Source organism: Rhinopithecus roxellana, chromosome 13 (assembly GCF_007565055.1).
Source record: "Rhinopithecus roxellana isolate Shanxi Qingling chromosome 13, ASM756505v1, whole genome shotgun sequence".
NCBI lineage: Eukaryota > Metazoa > Chordata > Mammalia > Primates > Cercopithecidae > Rhinopithecus > Rhinopithecus roxellana.
In genome coordinates this window covers 39193953-39219753 of record NC_044561.1, presented here as the reverse complement: position 1 = coordinate 39219753, position 25801 = coordinate 39193953, and the positions used below count along the sequence as shown (strand labels likewise).

The 25801-nt window shown below is 34.7% G+C and overlaps 1 long non-coding RNA gene across 1 annotated transcript in view; it reads right to left on the bottom strand.

Annotated features, from left to right (window-relative positions):
- Nucleotides 1–3705: 3705 nt before the first annotated feature.
- The window catches only part of LOC104672378, a 119108-nt gene continuing 97012 nt past the window's right edge, over nt 3706–25801 (bottom strand). The window contains exon 3 of the long non-coding RNA XR_749387.2: nt 3706–3785. This is a non-coding gene — a long non-coding RNA (uncharacterized LOC104672378). The remainder of the gene's footprint in view (nt 3786–25801) is intronic.

The following is a 25801-nucleotide window of genomic DNA, read 5'->3' as shown; positions in this document are numbered from 1 at the left end:
TATGTGAGATAGCATCACTACACAAATTATACCACTAACTGCTGCTAAAGTTGACAGCAAACTAAGATTCCACAGAATCCCATTTGCTTTGTGACATAAAAAATATTATAAAGTGCCTTTCCTTTAAACAAAAATGTGTTCATATTCTCAAATTATACTTTATATGCATGTTTATTATTAATTTATTGACATGTTTCTGGTTTAGTTGCTTCTGGTTTATTCAACAGATATAGCTGTACAAAAACAAGGGGCAGGAGACGAGGGAAATACACAAAAGACACAAATCTAATTTTTAAAAATCATATTGTTAAATGAGGCAAAATAGAATATTTAGTTGAAATTGATGCTAAAAGAAAACAATTCATCTGGAAACAAAGGTATTTAAATGCAACAGAAATATAAATTATCTAAATGTAGGATTATAAACTGTCATGAACTAATTAGTAAAAATGAATTTGCTCGATTATTTTTATTCTAGATAAAAAGTACTTCTAAATTTTAAATTATCTGTTTAGGATGAATGAACATATTCAACACTGTCAAAAATTGTTACATATATTACTGATGTGGAGCAGTCCGGGAATTAAATTTAAACAATTTTGGGAGCAATAAATAAAACTCAGAGGTTTGACCAGTGCCATAATTCATTCAAATATTCATAGAAACTCATCACAGAGTGATTATACTCCATTCACTAATCCAATAAATATTTAGTGCTTATTATGAGTAAGGCATTGCAGGCGATACAACGAAAAATAAAACATGGACTTTGCCCTCAAGGGGCTTACAGTCTAGTGTGGAAAAAATAAGCAAGCACATAAATAGCCATAACGTAAGGTAGAAAGTGATGTGTCATAAGGAAAACTCAAATAATGTGCCACGGGAGCTATTAACTCTAGCAGACATTTTTTATTATAGTGTCTAAGCAGCCAACATAAATAGATCAATGATCAATTTGAAAATTAAGGTCTGAATTTTGTCAATCTATAGATGATAAAAAGCTTTAATATTAATGCAATTTAAGTCACTACCCACAATTTTCTTATAATGTTTGAACATGGAGTGACAACCCATTAGAAACACCATTTTGACACTGTTCATAAGCAGATGCAAATGGAATAATCTAATAGGGCTGAAATGATTATTTTAATGTAATAAAGGCTCAAATCAATGATCCAAGATACTCATGACACATTACCTTCTTGCACAGAAAGTGGCTCGATCAGGTTAAAGTGATGAAGAATTCCTCGACGGCTCAAGTGTGCTCCAAGGAAAGCTAGAAGGTTGTACAGTTAACTCCCAGGGTATAACTCTAAACCATACAACCTACTACCTCAACCCGGATGCACACAGCTTCCAAAGTTGCTTCAAACTCCTTATCATATCTTCAGTCAGCTCCTCCAAATATGGCAGCCATACACCTAAGGGCTTGGCAAGGATATAGATATAATATTCTAACATTTTACCAGTAAACTTTAACTCTTTCTCATAGGACTAACCTAAACACTTGGGTTTCCAGCGTAGGTCATGTAAAATGTCTTCTGACCATCTCACCTGCCATAGTTCTGCTAGCAGTTAATAGTAAAAGTCAATTGCATTCAGCCTCATTTTTTTCAGGAGAAATAGGCTCAATAAAATCATAGAAATCCAATGGTAGTCTTTAATTTTCTTACTGAAGTTGAAGAGGTACACTAAACACTACTGTATGCACTCAAGTTTCTGAACAGAATCTATTCAGATCCTGGTTCAAACCCTGCTATAAAGGTTCAACTTTCTTATGCAATTTACTGTACATGGAATCGAACTTGAATGGGTATGCTATAGACACTTCCAAGTTGTTGAGAATTGAAGCCTGCCTTATAAGACAGACACGATTAAAATAAACATGAAAAACAAAGGAAAATATAATTACTTCAAAAGCATATAATCAACTGGAGTTTAACAGGATTTTACTGAACTATTATTGAACGGCACTGTGTATAGCATTTTGTCAGATTACCACACTGACACAGACCCATAGAAGCGAGCTTGTGCGGTCCACTTCACCACAAGATCGGATCTACGGGTTTATGCCAATGGGCAACATCTTGCATGGGCTCCCTATTAATGTAGAATTTGTTGTAAATATCTGATGCAATTAAGAGACAAAAATAATATTGATCCTTTAGTGTAAATGTTTTAAATGCTGAATTCTAAGGATGCATATTCTCCATTAAAGGCCTTCATAAATATTCAAAACTAAATACAAATTTATATGCATGAGAATTTAAAAAGTAGTTTATTGAAACATTTTTCATGAACTGCTTTTGTTTCAATAGTAAATATTTTGGAATTAAACTCTTCTAATTGATGATGAATTTTAAAAGAAAAAGGAATCCATACATGCGTGTATGAATTATGTAATTGTGAGGCATGAATGTAGTATTATGAGCCTATAATTAAAACCAAATTAACTATTAAGTTAATTGTGTATGAGTTAGACCGTGCTTATTTTAATTTTTATAAAACTAGTCTAGTTAGTGGTTTCAAGGTGTTGGTAACATTATGACTTTCTCATAAAACAAGTAAGATCTTGTTCACGAGGTAGAGAATACAGGAAGTTATTATCAGCCTTAAATATATACATCTGTGTCTATAGTTGGACTGGTGCTAAAATTTACAATATTTGAGTGAGTTAATATAAAACTAGACTAAATGGCACGATAATGGCATGATTACTAACACTCCACACTAATACTCCAGATGTATTACATGACATAGGCTATCTTCTTTCCTAAATAAAATATATTTAAACTTACTGTTCAAAAAAGATACACTTAAAATACATGGCTACATATAACTCATCTGGTCAACAGGTTGGGCAAAAATAAAATGTTACTAAAACATGTTTTAAACCACTAGACAACAAGCAAACACACAAACGAGTAAACATAAAGCCAGCCACATACACTATTTTTTAAGATTCTAAACTCAACTGCAACAGAATGATAAGTTGTACAATCATTAATCACTTCACATCTATAATCATTTAGCATTTCCTAATTATATCTTTATTGTGTAAAATAATACTACATACTAATTGCTTAGTGATTTTGCATATTTTGAAATAAATGTTTTATAGCCTTTGTATAGATAATGTGTTCTACATAATTTTTAACTATTATTTATTCTTAAATTGTTCTCATAATTATTAAAAACTACAGTAAATAATCAACAATCATACATTCAGTTGTAGTAAAAATATTTCAACATATATTTATAAATGCAAATGTGAAATAAGAGGCAGCATTGGGTTTAGTTTTACCATAACTATAAGAAAGCATGTTTGGTTTCATTGTCTTATCAGGTCATGTAAAAAAGATGAAAAAACATGACCTTATTCCTCTCCTCCTGATTTAACTTCCTTTTATATGGTAAAACAAATAAGAAAACATATTTTTTTTCTTTTCCTAAATAGCTTTCTAGTAAACCGTATTGTACCTATCTTAAGCGTATGGATACACAGACATATATTCAATGGGACACAAACTGTCCAATTGACCACAAGAAATTTTTCACAAAGGCAGATCATAGTACACATTTTCAAATGAAAACCATCAATAAAATTTCAACAGCTAGACTCATAAAGAATATGAAATGAATTCTTATAACAAAACACAGTCAAATAATGTTGTTTTTCTTTAAAAATATTACATATTAATTGTTCTTTGTTTTTTATTTTTACCTGAAATGGTTTTCTCCTATGATCACTTTCTTCACTTTTCATATCCATTTTAAGTTTTTCCCTAAAACAACCACAAAAGGAGAAATATCAGACAACTGCTGTCTAGGAGGAGCATCTGAGTGGATAGTGGGAATGAGGGTAGACGATCGAGAAGAAAACTCGATATCAAAATGGGCAAAAGCTTTTAAAGTAATTTTTTTTAAAGGCTTGGAAGACTCATAGGGCCCCACCCCGGCTACTCATATGACATATAAAGTGGTTTCATAGTTTGCATTTATGCGTTCATTTTGGTTGCTGTTGTTTTCACAGTAACAGTTTTGAAAGTGAAAGGACGATGGCTGTTAAAGACGCGACTAGGTTTTGCACAATGAAGTGAAAGCTGAAAAGAGATTTGGATTTGGCATGGAGCTTAATAAGATAATTAAGAGAGTAGAGATTAATGACTGCTAAAAATAACATTTAAAATAATGTTTTTAAACTAAAGGATCTTGAAACATGGAAACAGGTTTATCAATATTAATTAAGCCTGTGAAAGTTGGTGTACCATTAGCTGAGACAGCATGGAGGAACGAGAGCTATTTTGTAAATAATTAGTGAACAATAATCAACAAAATGTTTTATTTGAATGTTATCAGTATATAGGGATTGTGCAATTTCCTGTAATTGTTCATAGAATAGCAAACACAAAGGCAGAATTAATCAGTTCTATATTTCTCATTGTTTGCTCTACATATTTTTAATATAATAAAATATGATTTTAAAAGCATAACAGATTATCAAAGTATATTTTTATCAAAATATTATAACATTAATTATTAGTATGCAAATTATAGTTTTCATTGGTATATGCCAAATTTTTCAAAAGCATTCTCTTTGAAAAATTATTTTTACACTTGTTTAGAAACATTTTTTATCAAAACTAAAATAGCTGGAATGCATCTGCTAATCCTTTCACAGTGAACCAGGAAAAACTGTTTTTTTGATAAAATGCTTAAATTGCTTAGCAATTTACTTCTAGAAACAGACAAAATAATTACAATGTAATGCAGTTATCTGCTGAGCCAATACATTGCTCTGAACTTAAAACAAGTTTGTATGTACTTTTTCTACTAATATACTTGATATTTCCAATGCGTTTTGCAACTGCTCTAGGACAAGTACTTCTTTTAAAATGTATTTTAAAAGAGCTTATTATTATGAAAGAAGCTTGTTTTCTACCTAGCAAATAAGAACATGCTCTTTTCATTCCTATTTTTGTTCTACTGAAATCTCTGTAAATAATCTGAGTATAACTTCCCCAAAAGTAATCTTATTTATCAGTAATTTAATGCATATTCTAATATAACCCTTTTCTACTAGTTTAAAAAGTTTCTTCTTTCACATTTCAAATTATAAGTCACATTAAAGATTTACTTTTTTTACCCACTAGGTCTAAACATTCACTTTTCTTAGCAAAAACTAATACTGGACACAAAAAGCACAGATATATTAATGCCTTTCCAAAACTTCTGTGTATATCGCACATAAAAACATGTATTGTCTTTTTCATAGAGATTTTTCCATCTTTACTTAAGTTTCTATTCTAATCAAAATTAGAGCAAGAGAGGAAAAGGAAAAAGTTAATAAGAGTAAAGTGGGCTATGAGTTACATCAGAGTAAATTGAAAGTTCAAGGATCCCCTTTTATATAACAGTAGCCTTTAAAAGAAAAAACAACAAAAAAAGTTATACCTGATATGAAAGGTGCGATTTCACCAAATGCAATATATTGCTAATTATGCCATATTGTTTGAAATAATAAAAGTAAAGAAGGCTCATTTGGCTATGCTGCCTTAAAAAGCTGCTTTACAAAGCCCGATGTCTCTGTAGTTATACAGCCAATGTTTGCTTTTTTTGGTTTGTTTTGGTTTGGATTTTTGTTTGTTTGCTTTTGTTTTTGTTTTTGAGCAGGAACGTCTCTTTTTTTTTTTTTTTTTTTTTTTTTTTTCCAGCACTCTTGCATGTAGTAGGACACACTCAGATTTTCTCTTCAAGGGCGCCTGTAATTTCTTAGAAAAGGACCAGGGTGCTTGTCTTCTTTTTCTTCCTTCTCGGTATTCCAGGCACAAAGCACTGCGCAGAAGCTACACCAATCCTTGCCGTCACTGGCAGCAGAATGGTAGAAGGTGGGAGAGACCAGGAATCCTTCCAGGCTGTGCTGACTTTAGAAATGAGGATTGCACACGTTTGTCTCCTGAACCAAAGGGGTGCAAAGGCAGGGTGCCAGTTTGCTACACTGCTGCAATGCAATGATCTCACGCTCACTGCTGCTGTCGTCCTGTTTGCCCAGTTCAAATGCCTGTTCATTTTAAACCAAAAAACAAAAAAGACCCAACTACTTGGATTCTTCTACAAGCAGAAAGGGTAGTAACCTAAAATAATAATAATAATCATGATAAATAAATAAAAAGTAAATAAAAATCAGCAGTCAGAAAAGGCAAAAAAATAAAAAAACAAAAAGCACATACAATTTTGGAATTCACTTGTTATGCCTCAATATTCTATTATTATTTTCTTTTCTTTTTTTTTCTATTTAGAGATAAGCAGCAGAATTTATCAGGCGTGAAAGGGACAGCCTCCTGGTGGCCTGCCAAAAACCCAGAATAAAGGCGAAGTTGTGCTTCAAAGCTCAGTCGCTTGCTGAGTCTGGCTAAAGTCAAGTATTAAGATCCACCATTTTCTGAGCCATGTTAGAAAAGAAGAAAAAAGTCAGGACGGTTGCTGCTTTCCAAGTCTCCGTTGGCACCATCACAAAATCTCAGTCGTAAGGTCACATGATTCTCTGCCAAATGTAGAGTGCATTCCCATCAACCATTCTGCTGATACTGCGAAGGCAGCTATTGTCTCGTTTAGACCCAAAGTTCAGCCCACTCTTCATTGAATTAGCTGAAAAACGCATCACCTTTGGGGGCTGGGAGTCATGGAAACGTCTACCTGGCAAGCTGCCCACTTTTTCTGCCCATCAACCAGAGATGGAATTGTGCTGCCTAACGCAATGATGACTTGGAATGTGAAGAGTCGTCCAAAGTGAATCTGATTCTTGCAACGCCTGTTTCGTTTGCACAGAAAACTCTGGCTTCTTGTAGTTAAGAGGGGAAAAAAAAATCTTTCCTACCAAATGTAGCAAATAAAGGTCTGAACATGCCTACTCTGCAACTTTTTTTCTCAACACACCCAAATGGTTCTCAAATGAAAAGACTGAAAGCCCTTCAAGTTTTCTGAGTTAAAGGCATCCCTTCATCTGTCTCCTTTTCCTTACAAGTGAATGAAACAAGCCCAGAACATTTGTTTTCGTCTCTCACTTTAAGATTTAAAAAAACTCTGAGTTTTCTTCTTGCTTTTTGCTACTTTCTGATTTTATCTGGCACTGATTTTCTACTACATGGTCACAACGTCTTCTAGCAACAGTGGGGATGCACTAAGCTGCAATCTCCAACAAAGTGCCCCCCTGAGAAAGCCAGTTGTCTCTTTAGCCACATAAAACCCTGCAACTGGGTCTATAGTAATCCTCATCAGTACCTAGCACAGCTGCTGTGCAAGTTTTTTGAGATTGACATATGTGAGAAGGGCTCTTTCTGTTTCTTCTCTGGCTACAGTTTGCCCGTGTGGCATGAAAGATGCCTTTGAAAGATGCAGGGACTGTGTCAACAGCTCTTAGGTAGTAAAACGACATGGTTCCCCCTCCCCAATGAATTTCCATTCTAGCAGGCAGTGAAAGTTCCCATGTACGAACATTTCTACACTTTCTAACCAAAGTAGAGTGAATTCAATTTTTCACAATTTCCTTAAGCAGAATTTAAAGCCAAGCAGGAAAGCAAGCATTATTAGTACTGAAACAGCATACTGAGTGGCACTAAAAAGAACCATGTCCTTTAACTTTGTTTTTTAAAAATGTTGCAATAATTGGAGAATATCTAAAGTATGATTACGTTTGCAAAAAATTTAACATTATATTCAGTGCCTTCCCAAAATGATGGACTAATGTTGCCCCTTTTCCATGTATAAACACATACACTACACAATACATAACAATGACTTTCAAAGATAATCAAACTGTGACTTGTCTAATAGAAAAAAATCTGAAAAAAGATTCAGGCATCTAGGAAACATAACTAAAAATGGTTTCCAGTTGTTTTTGTGCCATGTCCTTCAGGTGACTTACTTTAGTAACGATAGGAGTGAATGTGCATGCACACATACACACACGTGAGAACCATCATGTTGTTCTTCCCATTTGTAATTCAAAATAATGCAATTCTAAACCATAAACTAAAAATTTACATATGGGCCTGAAATTAAAATTGCTTTTTTTCTAGATTGCAAAATTCTGGAGAAATCTGCTAGTGTCCTAAGCACATGTTTAAAGAGTGCTTGGTTGGAACTTAAGCCCCATGCTTCAGCAAAACAAGAAAGTAGATGACACATTCATTTACATAAAAATTTAAATTCCCAGTTCTCATTCACTTATTCACAGATTATTTATTAAGTCCTAGTATGTGCCAGGCCTTCTGACAGGCACAGGGGAACATCAGTGAAGGAAATTGACATGACTCCCAGGTGGGAGTCATTCAGTAAGTACTTTTAAGTGAGAAAAGCTCACTACTAAACAGAGATGTTGCAGGTCCTAAAAGAGACAAACTTGTCAAGAAACAAACCGATGGAAATTGGAACGTGGAAGTAAAATGGATATTAAAAAATAAATTACAGATAGAGATATTTTCTCTGTCTGAAGGTTTCCTTTTTAACACTAAATTCATGATTAGTTTTGTATAATTCTGCTGAACTTTCTGAAAGAATCTGATGTGAAAATTGTATGCTGCCTTCCCAGTTAAAAACAATTTTTAAAAAGAAACAAAGTAATGGGAGACTTTCACTACTTCTAGAAAGATGGAGTAGACATAGTTTTTTCTAACCCCCCTGCTAGGTACAATTAAAATCCTTCCTCATTACATACCAAACACATTGAAGGAGACTGAAAAGCTGAGAGAAGATGAAAAACTAGCTAGAGACTGAAGGACTCAAGGAATGACATGGATTTTTAATTTTTACCTTATACATCAAAACTTCGGAGCTGAAGAAGCCTGCAACCCAGAAATGCCAACTGGTTCAGACAAAAAAACAAAGTTCCAACAAAAGGCTGTTCTCTCTAGTCAACGGAACAAGAAAGGGGCAGCCTAGAAAGACAGAAAGCAATACCATTTTGCTCTACTTGAACACCACGAAAATAATTATGGTCCCATCCCCATGTACACCCGCAAAGGCAAAGTGGCAAGCCCAGAGGCTGATTCTTGCCAGGATACTCCAACACCCTCTCCTTCCCGCCCCCAGAGCAGTGTAAAAGAAGTCTGAGTAGGAATCTAGAAGTTTCATCCCTGTCGGGGGTTAGCAAGATTCCTCTCTTACCCTACATGCAGTGTCTATGTTGACTAAAACGGACAGTCTGGACTTCCACCCCAAACCCAACAATAATGAGGTATCCATCTCCCTCTCCACTGAGGTAGTATGAGAGGAGGTTTGGTGGAGATTGAGAACATTCAAAACTGTCCAGCTGTAACAAGGCTACCCTGCTATCCCTTAACTTCTAAAGCACTGGTGAAGACCACAATAAAAGCAGCAACAAACTGCTCCATTTTTCCATTTTTCCTAGCCAGGAAGATATCAGTGGAGGTCAGTTTGGTAGCAGAAACCAATGGAGGTTCATTGAAGAGCAGGAGCTACTTCTATCCATATCTGGCAGTAACAAGGCAGCACGCCCCTTTTTCCCGGCTGGAGTGGTGTAAGAAGAAGCCAGATAAAACACAAGGTTTAAATAAGAACAAGAGCCTCATACATAATACCTAAGATGTCCAGGTTTCAACTGAAAATCATTTGTCACACAAAGCAAAAAGAAGATCTCAAACTGAATTTTTGTAAGACTATTCATACACGCGAATATTGAGATGACAGAGATGTTAGAATTATCTGACAAAGATTTTAAAGCAGCTGTCATGAAAATGCTCCAAGGGGCAATTATAAACATGGTTGAAACAAATACAAAAGGTAAAAGTTTTGACAAAGAAACAGAAGATACAAAGAATAATCAGATAAAAATTTTAGAACTGAAAAATAAAACAACTGAAATTATCAAAAACTAAAAGGATGTACTTGACAGCAGAGTGGAGAAGGCAGAAGAAAGAATCAGTGAACTGGAAGGAAGAATAATAGAAATAATCTGAACAACAGAAATAAACTAAAAAACAAAGACTTAGGCAACTGCGAAACTATAACAAAAAATAAAACATTTGTATCTGTGTCACTAGAATCCCAGAAAGAGAGGAGAAAAAGGGCAATGCTTAAAATATCCTCAAAGAAAGAGTGGCTGTAGTGGCTGGAAACTTCCAAAATATAGCAAAAAGGACACAGATTCAAGAAGTTGAACAAACCACAAACAGAAAAAAAACAAAGAAATTTATACCAAAGCATATCATGGTCAAACTTACAAACACTTAAAGAAAAAAGTCTTGAAAAGAGCAGGAAAAAAAACACAGTCTTACCTATAGAGGAAAAATGATTCAGACAGTGTGTTTTCCATCAGAAACCATAAAGACCAAAAGGAAAGGACATGACCGTTTCACTAGCTGAAAGAAAAGAACTATCAACCTAGAGTTTGATATCCATAGAAAATATCCTTTAGAAATGAAGGGGAAAGGAAAACACTGTTAGATAAAGAAAACTAGAATAATTTGCAATTAGCAGGCCTAACCTGACAGAACGGCCAAGGAAGTTGTCTAAACAGAATGGGAAAGACAGAAGAGGGAATCTTGGAAGTTTAGAAAGGAAGAAAGAATTTAGTACATACAAATATGGATAAATAGAATAGACTTTCCTTTTCTGGAGTTTTCCAAATTATGTTTGATTGTGGAAACAGAAATAGAACACTGGTATATTTCTAAACGCACGTGGAGGAAATATCTAAGACAATTATATTATAAGAGTGAAGGTACAAAAGTAGGTAAGATTTTTTAACTGCTTTGAATGGTAAAATGAGGATACCAGTAGACTGATAAGTTATGCATATGTAACATAATACATAAAGCAACCACTAAAAAATTACATAATGAAATTTAGTAAAAAAAACTCTAGATATATCAAAATTCTAAAAATGTTAAAATTTGTTCAAGTAACCCACAAAAAGGCAGGAGAAAAAAACACAGAGAAATAAAAAACAGAACAAACAGAAAAGAAATATTTAAATGACAGGCTTAAGTCATATAAATAAATTATTGAAATAAATGTGAATTGTTTGAATATACCAATGAAATGGCAGAGATTTGCATAGTGGATTTAAAACCCATGGCCCAATTATATGCTGTCTGCAATGAAAATTTAAATATAACAATATAAACAGGTTGAAAGTAAAATGATTAAAGTATATTAGTTAAACATTAGAAAAGAAAACAGGAGTGTCTTTAATAATAACAAATAAAATAGACTTCCAAGGACAGAAATTTACCAGAGACAAAGGTAGACATTACACAATGATAAAAGAAACAATCCAACAAGAAGACACAGCATCTTTGAATGTGTATGCACCAAAACAAAGCTGCAGAATATGTAGAGTATGAAACAGAAAAGAGAAACCAACAAGTTCACATTTATTTATTTTTATTTTTATTTTTATTTTTATTTTTATTTTTCTGAGATGGAGTCTCACTGTCACCCAGGCTGGAGCGCAGTAGTGCAGTCTTGGCTCACTGCAACCTCCACTTCCCAGGTTCAAGCAATACTACTGCCTCAGCCTCCTGAGTAGCTGGGATTACAGGTACACATCATCACACCTGGTTAATTTTTGTATTTTTGGTAGAAACGGGGTTTCACCATGTTGGTCAGGCTTGTCTCAAACTCCTGACCTCATGATCCCCCCGCCTCGGCCTCCCAAAGTGCTGGGATTACAGGCGTGAGCCACCGTGACCGGCCGACAAGTTCACATTTATAATCGTATACTTTGACACACATCTTCCAATAAAGGACAGAACAATTAAACAGACAATTATCAAGAATACAGAATCCAACAAATCATTCATCAACAGAACCTAGTTGATATTTATTAACCATACCACCCAACCACAGAAGAATCCACATTTTCAAGTGCCCACAAACATATTCCAAGATAGGTCACATTTTATAGCACGTAAAGCACATCTCAACAAATTAAAGATAACTGAAATCATACAGAAGGTGTTTTTGGACCACAATATAATCAAAATAGTAATCAATAACAGAAAGATAACAGGAAAATCTCCGAACACTTGGAAACTAATTAACATTCTCCTAAATAATTAAGGAGTCAAAGAGGAAGTCTCAAGTGAAAGAAAAATATATTGGAGTGAATGAAAATGAAAATACAACATATGAAAATGTGTGGGACACAGCTACAGTAGTGCTTATAGTGAAAGTCATAGCAATAAATGCGTCAGCTAGAAAAAAGGAAAGGCCTCAAAACTATACTCAAAGGTCTAATGTCAAAAAACAAAAGAAAGAAGAGCAAAATCAACCTAAAGCAGAAGAGAAAGAAAATAAGAGCACAAGTACACAAAAAAGAAAACAGAAGAACAGGGAAAAATCAACAAAAAAATGTGTATTTGAAAAGATTAATAAAATTGTCATCCCCTCAGCAAGACTGAGAAATAAAAGAAGAATATACCAATTATCAATATCAGAAATGGAACAGGGGATAGCACTACACACAGCAAAAGATAATAAGGGAACACTGTAAACTACACTAAACACATAAATTGGATATCTTAGATGAAATGAGCCAATTCTTTAACAACACATATTACCACAACTCACTCAATATGAATTAGATCACTTGGTTGATCCCTATAATGAGCCCTGAAATGAGTCCTACAACTGTTAAGAAAACTGAAGGCCAGGCATGGTGGCTCATGTCTGTGATCCCAGGGCTTTGGGAGGCTAAGGCAGGAGGATCACTTCAGGCCAGGAGTTTGAGACCAGGCTGGGCAACATAGTGAGACACGATCTCTACAAAAAAATTTAAAAATTAGCTAGTTGTGATGATGCACACCTGTAATCCTACCTAATTAGGAGGCTGAGGTGGGAGGATGGTTTGGGCCCCAGAGTTTGAGGCTGCAGTGGGCTATGACCATGCCACTTCACTCCAGCGTGGGTGACAAAGCAAGATCCTGTCTCTATTTTTAAAAAATAAAGAGAGATTGAATATGTAGTTTAACAACTCTCTGAAAAAGAAATCTCCAGTCCCAGATAATTTAACTGGATAATTGTAACAAATATTGAAAGGTGTTTTTTTTTTTTTTTTTTTTTTTTTTTTTAGGTGGAGTTTTGCTCTTGTTGTCCAGGCTGGAGTGCAATGGCGTGATTTTGGCTCACTGCAACCTCCACCCCCTGGGTTGGGGCGATACTCCAGCCTCAGCCTGCCTAGTAGCCGGGATTACAGGTGTCTGCCACCATACCAGGCTAATTTTTGTCTGTCCATTATTGAAAGTTTTAACACCAATTCTACACAAACTTTTTGAGAAAATAGAGGAGGAGGGAACATTTCTCAGTTTATTTTATGAAGTTGACATTATCCTGATACTTAAATCAGACAAGACAGTGTAAGAGGAGGAATCTATAGACCAATGTCTCTCGTGAATATGGACACAAAATTTCTTAACAAAGTATTAGCAAATAAAATTCATCAATATATAAAAATGAATTATGTGGCCGGGTGCGGTGGCTCAAGCCTGTAATCCCAGCACTTTGGGAGGCCGAGACGGGCGGATCACGAGGTCAGGAGATGGAGACCATCCTGGCTAACACGGTGAAACCCCGTCTCTACTAAAAAATACAAAAAACTAGCCGGGCGAGGTGGCGGGCGCCTGTAGTCCCAGCTACTCGGGAGGCTGAGGCAGGAGAATGGCGTAAACCTGGGAGGCGGAGCTTGCAGTGAGCTGAGATCCGGCCACTGCACTCCAGCCCGGGCGACAGAGCGAGACTCCATCTCAAAAAAAAAAAAAAAAAAGAATTATGTTAGGTGAGTGCATTGTTGGAATTTGCCATTTGTATTGAAATATATTCTTTGCCGGGTGCAGTGGCTCAAGCCTGTAATCCCAGCACTTTGGGAGGCTGAGGCGGGCAGATCACGAGGTCAGGAGATCTAGACCATCCTGGCCAACATGGTAAAACCCCGTCTCTACTAAAAAAAAAAAAAAAATTACAAAAAATTAGCCAGGCGTGGTGGTGGGCGCCTGTAGTTCTAGCTACTCAGGAGGCTGAGGCAGGAGAATGGCATGAACCCGGGAGGCAGAGCTTGCAGTGAGCCGAGATAATGCTACTGCACTCCAGCCTGGGTAACAGAGCAAGACTCTGTTTCAAAAAAAAAAAAAAAAAAGAAAGAAAGAAAGAAAGAAGAAAGAAAGAAAGAAAGAAAGAAAGAAAGAAAGAAAGAAAGAAAGAAAGAAAGAAAGAAAGAAAGAAAGAAAGAAAGAAAGAAAGAGAAAGAAAGAAAAAAACAGAAATACATAATACATTCTTAAATAAATGTGGTTATGTTATACATCATTTTAATGGACATTTCTCACTTTGTGGTTTTTGCTAATGACTTATTACTTGCTATTTATTTTACATTTATTTTAGACTATGGAAATAATGTTAACCAACAAGCAAATTCAAGCGATATTCTTATTTGAGTTCAAAATGGGTAATACGTCGACAACAACAACGCATTTGGCCCAGGAACTGCTGATGAGCCTACAGTACAGTGGTGGTTCAAGAAGTTTTGCAAGAGCCTTGAAGATGAGGAGCATATTGGCTGGCCATTGGGAAATAACAATGACCAACTGAGAAGCTGATCCTCTTACAACTACAAGAGAAGTTGCCAAAGAACTCGACGTCGACCATTCTATGGTCTTTCGGCATTTGAAGCAAACTGGAAAGGTGAAAAGCTCAGTAAGTGGGTGTCTCTTGAGCTGAGTGAAAAAATCAAAGAAATCATCATTTTGGCTTGTTGTCACTTATATTGCACAGCATCAATGAACCATTTCTCGATTGGATTGTGATGTGGGACGAAAAGTGGATTTTATACGACAATCTGTGATGACCAGCTCAGTGGCTGGACCAAGAAGCAGCACCAAAGCAATTCCCCAAATCAAACCTGCACCCAAAAATAGGTCATGGTCGCTGTTCAGTGGTCTGCTGCCAGTCTGATCCACTACAGCTTTCTGAATCCTGGCGAAACCATTACATTTGAGAAGTATGCTCAGCAAATCGAGGGGATGCACCAAAAACTGTAATATCTGCAGCCGGCATCGGTTAACAGAAAGGGCCCAATTACTCTCCACAATAATGCCTGACTGCATGTTGCACAACCAACGCCTCCAAAGTTGAACTACTTGGGCTATAAAGTTTTGCCTCATCCACCATATTCCCCTGACTTCTCACCAACCGACCACCACTTCTTCAAGCATCTCGACAACTTTTTGCAGGGAAAACGCTGCCACAACCAGCAGGATGCAGAAAAATGCTTTCCAAAAATTCCTTGAATTCAAAGCATAGATTTTTATGCTACAGAAATAAACAAACTTATTTCTTGTTGGCAAAGTTGTGTTGATTGTAATAGTTCTTATTTTGATTAATACAGATGTGTTTGAGCCTAGTTATAATGATTCAAAATTCATGGTCCAAAATGGCAAGTACTTTTGCACCAACCTAATACACAGTGACCTGGTGAGGTATATTTTAGGGATGCAAAGCCGGTTTAATATTCAAATATCAATCAATACAATTCACCGCAGCAACAGGCTCAAAAAGAAAAATCACATGATAATATCAATCAAAGCAAAAATAAAAAAAAAGCATTTGACAAAATTCAGCAGCCATTCATGTCTAAAAATTCTCCGACAACTAGGAACAGAGGCGAACTTTCTTAACTCGATAAAGATCTTTTACAAAAATTCCTCTAACTAACATTACACTTAATGGTAAAAAACTAAATGCTTTCTCCCTAAGATCAGCAATAAGGCAAGAAGGTAAAAATACAATACTATCTAGAATTGCTAAAAAAATGAACTGGTTAGGTGTAGATAAAAGAACATGTACAGGACTTGTGTGATGAAAACTGCAAAATGCTGATAAGAAACCTAAGAGATCTGGAGAGAGATACTGTTATGTTCATGGATTGCAAGTCTCAACGAAGTTGTTAGTTCTCTCCAAATTGATATACAAGTTTAATTCAATTCTGACTAAAACCCCAGCAAGATTTATTATAGATATAGATAAAAGTATTCCAAATGTATTTGGAAATGTAATGGAACTAGAATAACTGAAACAATTTTGGGAAAAAATACATGGCAGCAGGAATTAGTCTATTTGATGTAAAGACAGATTTTTAACTAGTATAATATACTAACATTAGACCTAATAATATATGTAAAATAAATTAGTAATAATAAAAATAGTAGTAGGTTATTCTGTGACTCTAATCAAGACTGTGTGACAGTATTGGCAGAGAGATAGACACATCAATCAATGGAACAGAACAGGGAATCTAGAAAGAGACTCATATATACATGTCCAACTAACAACTGATTTTTGACAAAGGTACAAAACCATTTTTTTTTTTTATATGGAGTCTTGCTCTGTCACCCAGGCTGGAGTGCAGTGGCATGATCTTGGCTCACTGCAACCTCCACTTCCCAGGCTCAAGTTATTCTCCTGCCTCAACCTCCTGAGTAGCTGGGATTACAGGTACGTGTCACCATGCCTGGCTAGCTTTTTGTATTTTTAGTAGAGATGGGTTTTCGCCATGTTGGCCTGGCTGGTCTTGAACTCCTGGCCTCAAATGATCTGACCGCTTCGGCCTCCCAACGTGCTGGGATTACAGCTATGGCCGACCCAAAACCAATTCAATAGAAAAAAGATAGTCTTTTCAGCAAATGGTGCCACAGCAGTTGGACACCCACAGGAGAGAAAGAGAGAGAGAAAGAGGAAGAGAGAGGAAGAGACAGAGAGAGAGGAAGAAAGAGAGAGAGACAAAGGGAAAGGGGGAGTGAAGGGGAAAAGAGGGAGAATTTTGATTTACATATCACATCTTATATACTAATTAACTCAAAATGGATCACAGTCCTAAATATAAAACATAAAACTATAAAACTTTTAGAAAGTAACAAAACAAGATCTTTGGGACCTGGAACTAGGCAAAGAGTTACTGGAATTCATAACAAAATCACTATACATAAAGAAAAATTGATAAGGTGGTTCATCAAAATTAAACACTTTTGCTCCATAAAATATTCCAAAGGAAACCAGAAGATGTCACCCCAAAACATGCCTCTGTGACACAAATATTGTTGAACTAAAGGCAATCATGAAACAGCCAACAAAGGAAGAGCTCTGTCTATCCTTCCTGCTTTCCACGTAAGGAGAAGGTATAAATTCTTTCTGGAGACAACCTGTCAGCTCAGAGATGGCTTACTCCATTATAATGGCCTTACTCCATTAGTTTTTTTCCATATATTTAACTTCCCACAGCTCCCTGCCTCTGGAAGCCTAAAACTGCTTTTCTTTGTCAGGTCGCTTCTCTAAAATATATTGTTGTTTATCGAAGATTCTATATAAACCAGAGTTCTAAGCCACTCCCTTGCGTTACCTTTCATTGAAGTTTCTTCTGAGTGATACGCACTGTGCATGTAATAAACTTGATTGTTTTTCTCTTGTTAATCTGTCTTTTGCTACTGAAGTTTGTTTAAACTACGAATTTATGAGCGCTGAGGAGAAATTATACTTTCTCCCCAACAATTCCATTAAAAGAATGGAAAGACAAGCCACAGATTGGAAGAATATATTTCCAAACCATATATCTGAAACAGGACCAGTATCTAGAAAATATAAAGACTTCTCACAACTCAACAGTCAAAAAATCAAACAGTCTAAATGGTAAATGGGCAAAACGTATAAGAGACATTCTACTCAAGAGGCTATATGGATGGCAAACAAGCACATTAGGGAAATGCAAATTAAAACCACAGTGAGATATCACCACATACTGGTTAGAAGGTCTAACATAGAACAGTAGTGGCAACACTAAATGTAGGTGAGTATATTGGATCATTCATATATTGCTAACAGAAGTGGAAAAAAATACAGCCATTCTGGGGATTGTTTGCCAAATTATTTTAAAAACTAACCAAACACTTAACATAAGTCAAATTGCTGGACTTAACATATGGTCCAGCAATTTAACTCATTGGAATTTATGCCCCCAAAATAAAAATTTCTATTTACATGAAAAATCCATACATGAAGATTTATTCACAATAGCCCAAAACTGGAAACCACCTTGATGTACTTCAGCGGAGGAGCGGTTAAAACGTAGTGTATCCATACCCTGGAATACTACTCAATAAGAAGCAAACTATTGGTAAACTCAGCAATGTGGTTGATTTCAAGAGAATTATGCTGAGTGAAAAAGGCCAATCCCCAAAGATCACATTCTGTGATTACATTTCCATACTCTTGAAATGTTAAAATTATAGAAATGGAAAACAGGTAAGTGGTTAAGGAGTGAAGGCAGAGATGGGAGTGAGAGGGAAGTAGGTGTATCTGTAGAAGGGCAACACAAGGGATTCCAATAGTAATGGAAACATTCTGTATCTTGACTATATCATTGTTAACATCTGGGCTGTAATACTGTTTTCAGTTGTACTGTTTTGTACAACTGTTTCATTGTTTTCCAATTGTACTACAGTTTTCAAGATTTTAGCACTGGAGAAACCGGATAAAGAGTAATCTAACCCTGTTTTATTTCTTACAGCTGCATAAGTCTACAGTTATCCCAAAATGAACAGTTTATTTTTTGTAAAATGACAAATACACAAAGGTAACTGCTCTTACTGGTTATTTGCACCCACCTTGTGTTACTGTAAAGAAAAACTCTAATGGAAAAATCTGAAGGTACTCCTTGGTTTATTTGAACTTGAAATTCCAGAGTTGATACTCACTCAATAAACAATGATTTAATCAGCTGAGAAAATTAACTTAGGGGAATGTTCTAAATCTGGAGACAGCAAACTTTTCTATAAAGGGCTAGATAATACGCGTTTTACATGCTGCAAGTCATACGGTCTCTGTCCCAACTGCTTAATTCTGCTGTTATAGCATAAAAACTGTCATAGAAAATACATAAATGAATGTGTGATGGTGTTCCAATAAAACTTTATTTATGGACAACAACATTTTATCAATTTTCACATCATAAAGTATGACTTTCTAAACATTTTTCTAACATGTGTTATTGTAAAAACCATTCTTAAGGTGTAGATTTTACAAAAACAGGCCTTGAGTTTGGCCCATGGGTTGTAGTTTGCGGAAAGCTGAGATAAATTGCCATTTTTTTGACTCTTCTATGGCCTCACAATTCAGTTTTGCTTACTTTTTCTTTTCTTCTTGAATATCTACATTTCCATAGCTGCTAACTGCTCCCATTTAGGAATTCCCCCTCCATGTTCCTCCATCTGTGTTTTTCTTTATCATGTTGTTAAAAGATAAAACAGAAGTTTTACTGTGAAAATGCAGAACTTGGAATAAAGTCGAAAATTGGATAAAGTTAGGTCTTTGAAACCACATTTGCTTCAATTTCTTCATAATTTTAGTAAAAAAAAATGCTTCCTTTTGACAAGACCTCTTTGATGATTCATGCCTTGAGAATCAAGAGAGGAGAAAATTGCATGAGGCAAACTAGTTGAAAAATTCAGATTTATTTAGACCAAGAAGTTGGAACAAAATAGATTAATAAAAAAAGCTATAAGAAGCAGGGCATAGTGGCTCACACCTATAATCCCAGCACTTTGGGAGGCTGAGGCAGTCAGATCACTTGAGGTTGGGAGTTTGAGACCAGCCTGGCCAACATGGTGAAACCTTGTCTCTACTAAAAATACAAAAATTAGCTGAGCAAAGTGGTGGGCGCCTGTAATTCCAGGTACTCAGGAGGTGGAGGTGGGAGAATCGCTTGAATCCAGGAGGCGGAGGTTGAGGTGACCCAAGATGGTGCCACTGCACTCCAGCCTGGGCAACAGAGGGAAAAAAAAAAGCCTATAAGAAACAATGTGGTGTGGTGTGGTGTGTTGTGGTTGTAGGTGGCACTTGATAGACTTGATAGTGATGGATGGAGGGGCAGAGATGGCATGAAAAGCAGGAGGATAAAGTAGTTGATGACAATAATAAGGATATTAAAATTAATTTAAGTCAGAAAGAAAGAAAACCATGTCAATCACAAAGAGAAATTTAAAGGCAAGGCCTAAATGCAGGTAACGATGGTAGGTAATAACGTATATTTCGAGGTCATATATATTTTGAAGTCCATTGGGGTCATGTGAATAAAATGAGAGATTTCTAATGGGATTCTCAGTTTCATTAAAAATAAACTTTTCCACGATTATGTTTAATCAAAGACATTTTACAAGGCTTTTTTAAGTAATATAAATGAAGAATATTCCAAAGTCCTCAGACAATATTGTCTGGAAGTTCTTCAGAAAATTAGAATGTACAGAGAACAAGGCCTTTTTTTTTTTTTTTTTTTAAATTAAATGACTCCAAATAATTAATGTAGAAAACTAAACTGCATTATTTTTACCCTTATGGTCAATTAAACCTCAAGATTCATTAAGAACTCATGACCATTATTTTTGTATCAAATGGGAAATGATGAAAATAATTTAATTGAAATGAGAAATTTTATTTTATTTTATTTCAAGTTCTGGGATACATGTGCAGGACATGCAGGTTTGTTACACAGGTAAATGTGTGCCGTGGTGGTTTGCTGCACCTATCAACCCATCACCTAGGTATTAAGCCCCACGTGCATTAGCTATTTATACTGATGTTCTCCCTTCCACGCCACCCACAACAAGCCCCACTGTGTTTTATTCCCCTCCTTGTGTCCATGTGTTCTCACTGTTCAGCTCCCACTTATAAGTGAGAATATGCAGTGTTTGGTTTTCTGTTCCTGCATTAGTTTGCTGAGGATAATGGCTTCATCCATGTCCCTGCAAAGGACATGATCTCATTCCTTTTGATGGTTGCATAATGGAAGGAGGAATTTTAAATAAACGTAAGTTCTTAAAATACCAACCAAAAAGTGAAATGAGGTTTTATCATTACTGACATGAGTCAATATGTATTAACACACTTAAAAGTTATAGTTAAAACATTTTAGTTAATAAACACAAATAGAAAAATAATAATATTTTAAAGCACCTCTAAAGTACAGATATTGTGCCAAGCAATTTATGTGAATTGATTCAATTGATAACTCTAAAAATAGTTTCCCTAATCAACTGACACAAGTCTGAAGCTCATAAAGTACGGCTATCTTTGCTAGTGTAATGCCACCCCTCATGCATTAGGGAAAAGAGTTCTGTGTTTAAGTGTGTGGTAAAACTGGTGTTTTAAGTGGTTTAAGGTTTTAACCCTTACTTTTGTAATAACTATAAAATTGTACATTTAATTTTTGATTTTCCAAAACAGAGAAACTAAATAATAAGTAATGTCTAATATAAGGGCCTTTTCTAAGTAATTTTGTATAATGCCTCTTTTGCTGCTTTTGTATATTTGAGTCTTCTCAGATCCAGAGATTTGGCCTTCAAATCTTCATTCAATCTTCATTTTGCAGATTCAGTGGGGTTTTGGCTGGTTTAAGAATTTGGGGTACCACGATCCTCTCTCTGGGACCATATACACCAGATTACAATGGCCTGAAATAAATTGATTTGAAATTTAAAATATTTAGCCAAAACATTTTAAATATATGTCATAAATCCTTTCTTTTCATGAAATTTTAGATTATAAAATTATAATCTAAATTATAATCTAAATTATAATCTAAATTATAGTTCTAGTGCTATATTAAGAGTTAAAAAAGATAAATCATGTCAAGTTTAAAATAAATAAATTTGAGTAGTCAAAGATGTTGCAGACCAGTGAAAATCTTAGTTCTCTTATTAATTGGACTTCATTTAAGAAGATATTTATGGTAACCATTCACAATATTTCATTTTCTGGTTTACACGCCAAGTGAGGTTTACATGTTAAGTACAGCAGTCTTGGAAGTCTGGCATCTTGCTTGACCATTTGGAAGTTATGCTTTATGTATTAACTGATTTCAGATTTAAAGGACAGAATGGGCTGTAAGAACAACCATTTAGCAAAATGAAAAGTTTTATTCAGAGTTAAATAACAAAGTCATAAATATGCAAGACATTTCTTTCTATTTAATGGGAGGCATCATCAGGGCTTTCTTGATTTAATATCAAATGTACATATGACTTCATCAATTGCCTCACCTCAAGTAAGTGGAAAAGCCTTTGGAAAGAAGTGAAGCTTGAGCCAGAGCTCCCCAGAGCTCCCCAGTGAAGAGCCAATCCCATATTTGAATGATTAATTGGGAGTACTTCTGGGAAGGTCATGACTCCCAGAACTGAAAAGACCTGTTCATTATTCCCCTATTGCAACTAGATTATTTGATAAGTATGTTTCTCCACTGTCAAATGAATATGCTCAAGCAATATCTAGGTGTAATGTGGGGTGTTGTAAGAATGAAAAATGAATACTAATTAATGAATGCTATCCTAGAAAGGTAGAGTCAGTCCAGCCTACAACCCAGTATGGTGTCTGAGTGCAGTTTTCTGTTTACTACAGCTCACTAGGCACTCTTCCTCTGTCTGTTCCCAGTTATAGATAGTATATTCTGCTTTTGAAAAGTCATTCTATGATCTCACATTACCCTCAAGTATGTACTTTCAATTTTATAATGATTTTGACTTCAGATGAAATAATTTTGACTTCAGACTTTAATCTCCCCACTAACTTGAGGTTATGCTGGAGTAGTGATATCCCCCAGGCCTGAATGACTTCTGCATGCATAATGACAGATTCTCCTTAAAAAGCATGTCATTGAACCAAGAGCAGGCAGAATTAGCAAAACACATGGATTATTCATACACTGCCTTCTGTAGTCAATTATGTTAAATTTGTTCCAGATCCACAATGGAATATTCCAGATTATTCCCATATTAATGGCCATTGGACTGAGTACATCAGTTTTTAAGCCTCCCTTATCTCCAGGAGAACCAAATGGAAATCTTATAAGATTTATACTTGCAATCATCTCATGGGCTATAGAAGGAGTTTACTGTCCATGTTCTTTTCTAGATTACCATACTAATATGGGTGAAAACATTGATTTTTGTTTATATATAACTTTCATTTTTAGAGTAATGCAAGGATAATTTTTTTCATATTATGTTCATGAATGAATAACTTCTTTACTTTACAAAATACCTGTGTAACTAAAAAGAAAAAGAAGAATATATGTGATTTGTACATAAACTGATTCAGTAAAGTTGCAGGATACAAAGTCAACACATAAAACCCAGTAGCATTTCTATACACCAACAGTAAACAATCTAAAAATGAAATTAAAAAAATTCCATTTACAAACGCCACATATAAAATTATATATGTAGAAATTAAACAAAGAAATATCTAGAAATTAACTTAATCAGACTATTTAAAATAATTTTTTAAAATAAAAATATGTTTTAAAATATATTATATATTATTTTATCTAAATATATGTATCTAAATATCTATATTATCTATATTTAGAAAGCATTGCACTTTTGGAGTTACAAAACAGAAAACATTATCATAATTGTAGCTTTCTAGGTAAATTTAGTTTTCTAGGTGTCATGATTATAGGCTTTGATTTTGCACTTTGATTGAACACAGTGTCCCATCTCCTTAATGGAGCAAGACAGTCTTTCACAAAAAAGAATATGCTCCTTTAAATTGCTGTAATATTCAATGTCTATGTAGCCTACTGCCCAGAGTGAAGGTCCATACAGTTTTTTTAAAAATGGAATTCATTTACCCCTAATCTACATCTTTATATTTTATATTCTTTATTATATTACATGCTATATTTATTTTTTATTTATATTTTGAGTTTCATTATCTTCATTTATACTTCTTTCTTTGTCTCTGTTAGGATGTCAACTTTCTCCTGTCAGGGTTTGTGCCAACTCTTCATTTATTCAATTTAATCTTCAGTGGCCCAGAAAAGACATACAGATAACCCAATCATAGAATAGTGTGAAGATGGCTTTCACTCCTTTAATATTTAATAAAAAATGAGTACTGCATACGTGTAAAGTGCTACGCTAGAAATAGTTCCATGTCTTCAAAAAGCTTAAAATCTTGTAGAAATGATAAAACATGTGAAAAAGTTCTTTAACATAAAGCCAAATGTTTTTCCTCTGATGGCTTATGACAGTTAAGTCATGTGTACTTTTAAAAGTGTAAAGTGCTGTTCATAATTGAGAGCAGTTGTAAAAAGGAGGTTTGCTGAGAAGGGGTGAAAACAAAATCTGAAGAGTTTCATGTACACCTAGACACTGGTGGTTAAAAATTTCACAATCCTGTGAAATATTTTAAAATTTATTCTGTTCCTAAAGTATTACAAAAATCACATACTTGATGGAATATGGATTTCAAGGCTTTGTCTGACATTCCAATGATGTAATATCTAGAAGGCTACAAAAAAGTAAGGAGTCACTCTAGTGTCTGCTCTATTGTGGCCCATAGGCAGTAAAATACCCTACTTTGGGCAGAAGATAGAAAGGAGAAAACACAAAGCTAGGTATAATGTATATACAACAATAAATTTATTATTTGCATATTTTTGATAGAATAATTCAAGTATGCTATCAGGTACATTATGTGTCTTGACCATATTTTCAGAATAGTTTTGAAGTGGATTTCTAATGAACAGATCCCAGCACTACTTGGTCAAATCTGTGTTTCCTTATTACTTGAAAATGGAGCCAGGCATAGTGGTATATCCTCGTAGTCCCAGCTGCTTGGGAGGCTGAGGTGGGAGGATCACTTGAACCCATGAGTTTGAGTAAAGACTGGGTGATACAGTAATACCCATGTCTCAAAAAAATGCTTTCAAAGAAAAATAAAAATGGAAAGTGATATGAAAAGAGAAGAATGTGTATACATAAATATATTTGTGCATGTCTATATGTATATATGTGTGTATGTATACAATTAAACAATTACAACTTTTTATATTATATTTTCAATTTAAAAAGAAGACTATCTTCCTATTTGTCATTTTAAGATAGAAAAGAAAACTAGATTAGCAAAGCTAAAAGTAATATCTAGATATGAGGAATTTTTTTTTTTTTTTGGTTCTTTGTTTAATTTAAATCCAACAACTTGAAATCAAACTCGCTTTGAAAACAACTTTGTCTATGGTAGAGTTGGGGTCAGAATTGACTTCTGAATTTCATTTGCATTATTTACTTTACAGACAATGGATCAGTGATCATTGTGTTTAACTACAGATACGTGAATTTGATAATGATAGTTTATTTATCTAGAATTTATCTAGATAAATTTATCTAAAAGTTTCTATTATCTATATCTATCTAAAAATATCTATTATCTAGATAAACTTATCTAGATAAATCTAGATGATAGTTTATTTACCTAGAAATTTATCTAGGACATGGAGAATGGATCTATTTAACTATTTAGCCTGAGCTTCTGAAATGACTAACACGTGCATGTGTGTATACAAAGATTTCTTATGTATGCTAAGCAAGCATGATTACTATGTTTCATTTCAAAAAGGTTTATTGCTCAGACTATACTACAAAATGTCTTTCTCCATGTACATAATAAGAAGCATCTAATTTTACATTTATAAAGTCTTGTGATGTATCAGAATTTTTTTAGAAATATCCCCTCCTACTCCCTTCACCATCATTTGTCCAAATTATTACTGAAATTCCTTTTTTCAATAGAAGTGATATATTGTAGAAGTGTTTTATTCTACAGTTTCAGATATTTATGCCTGTTAGTAATAAGTAAAAAATAAGTATCAACTTAATTCAACAAAAAGCTTATTTAAAACTTTTGATAAAATCCAACATCCTTTCATGACAAAAACCCTCAAGAAACTAGACATTGAAGG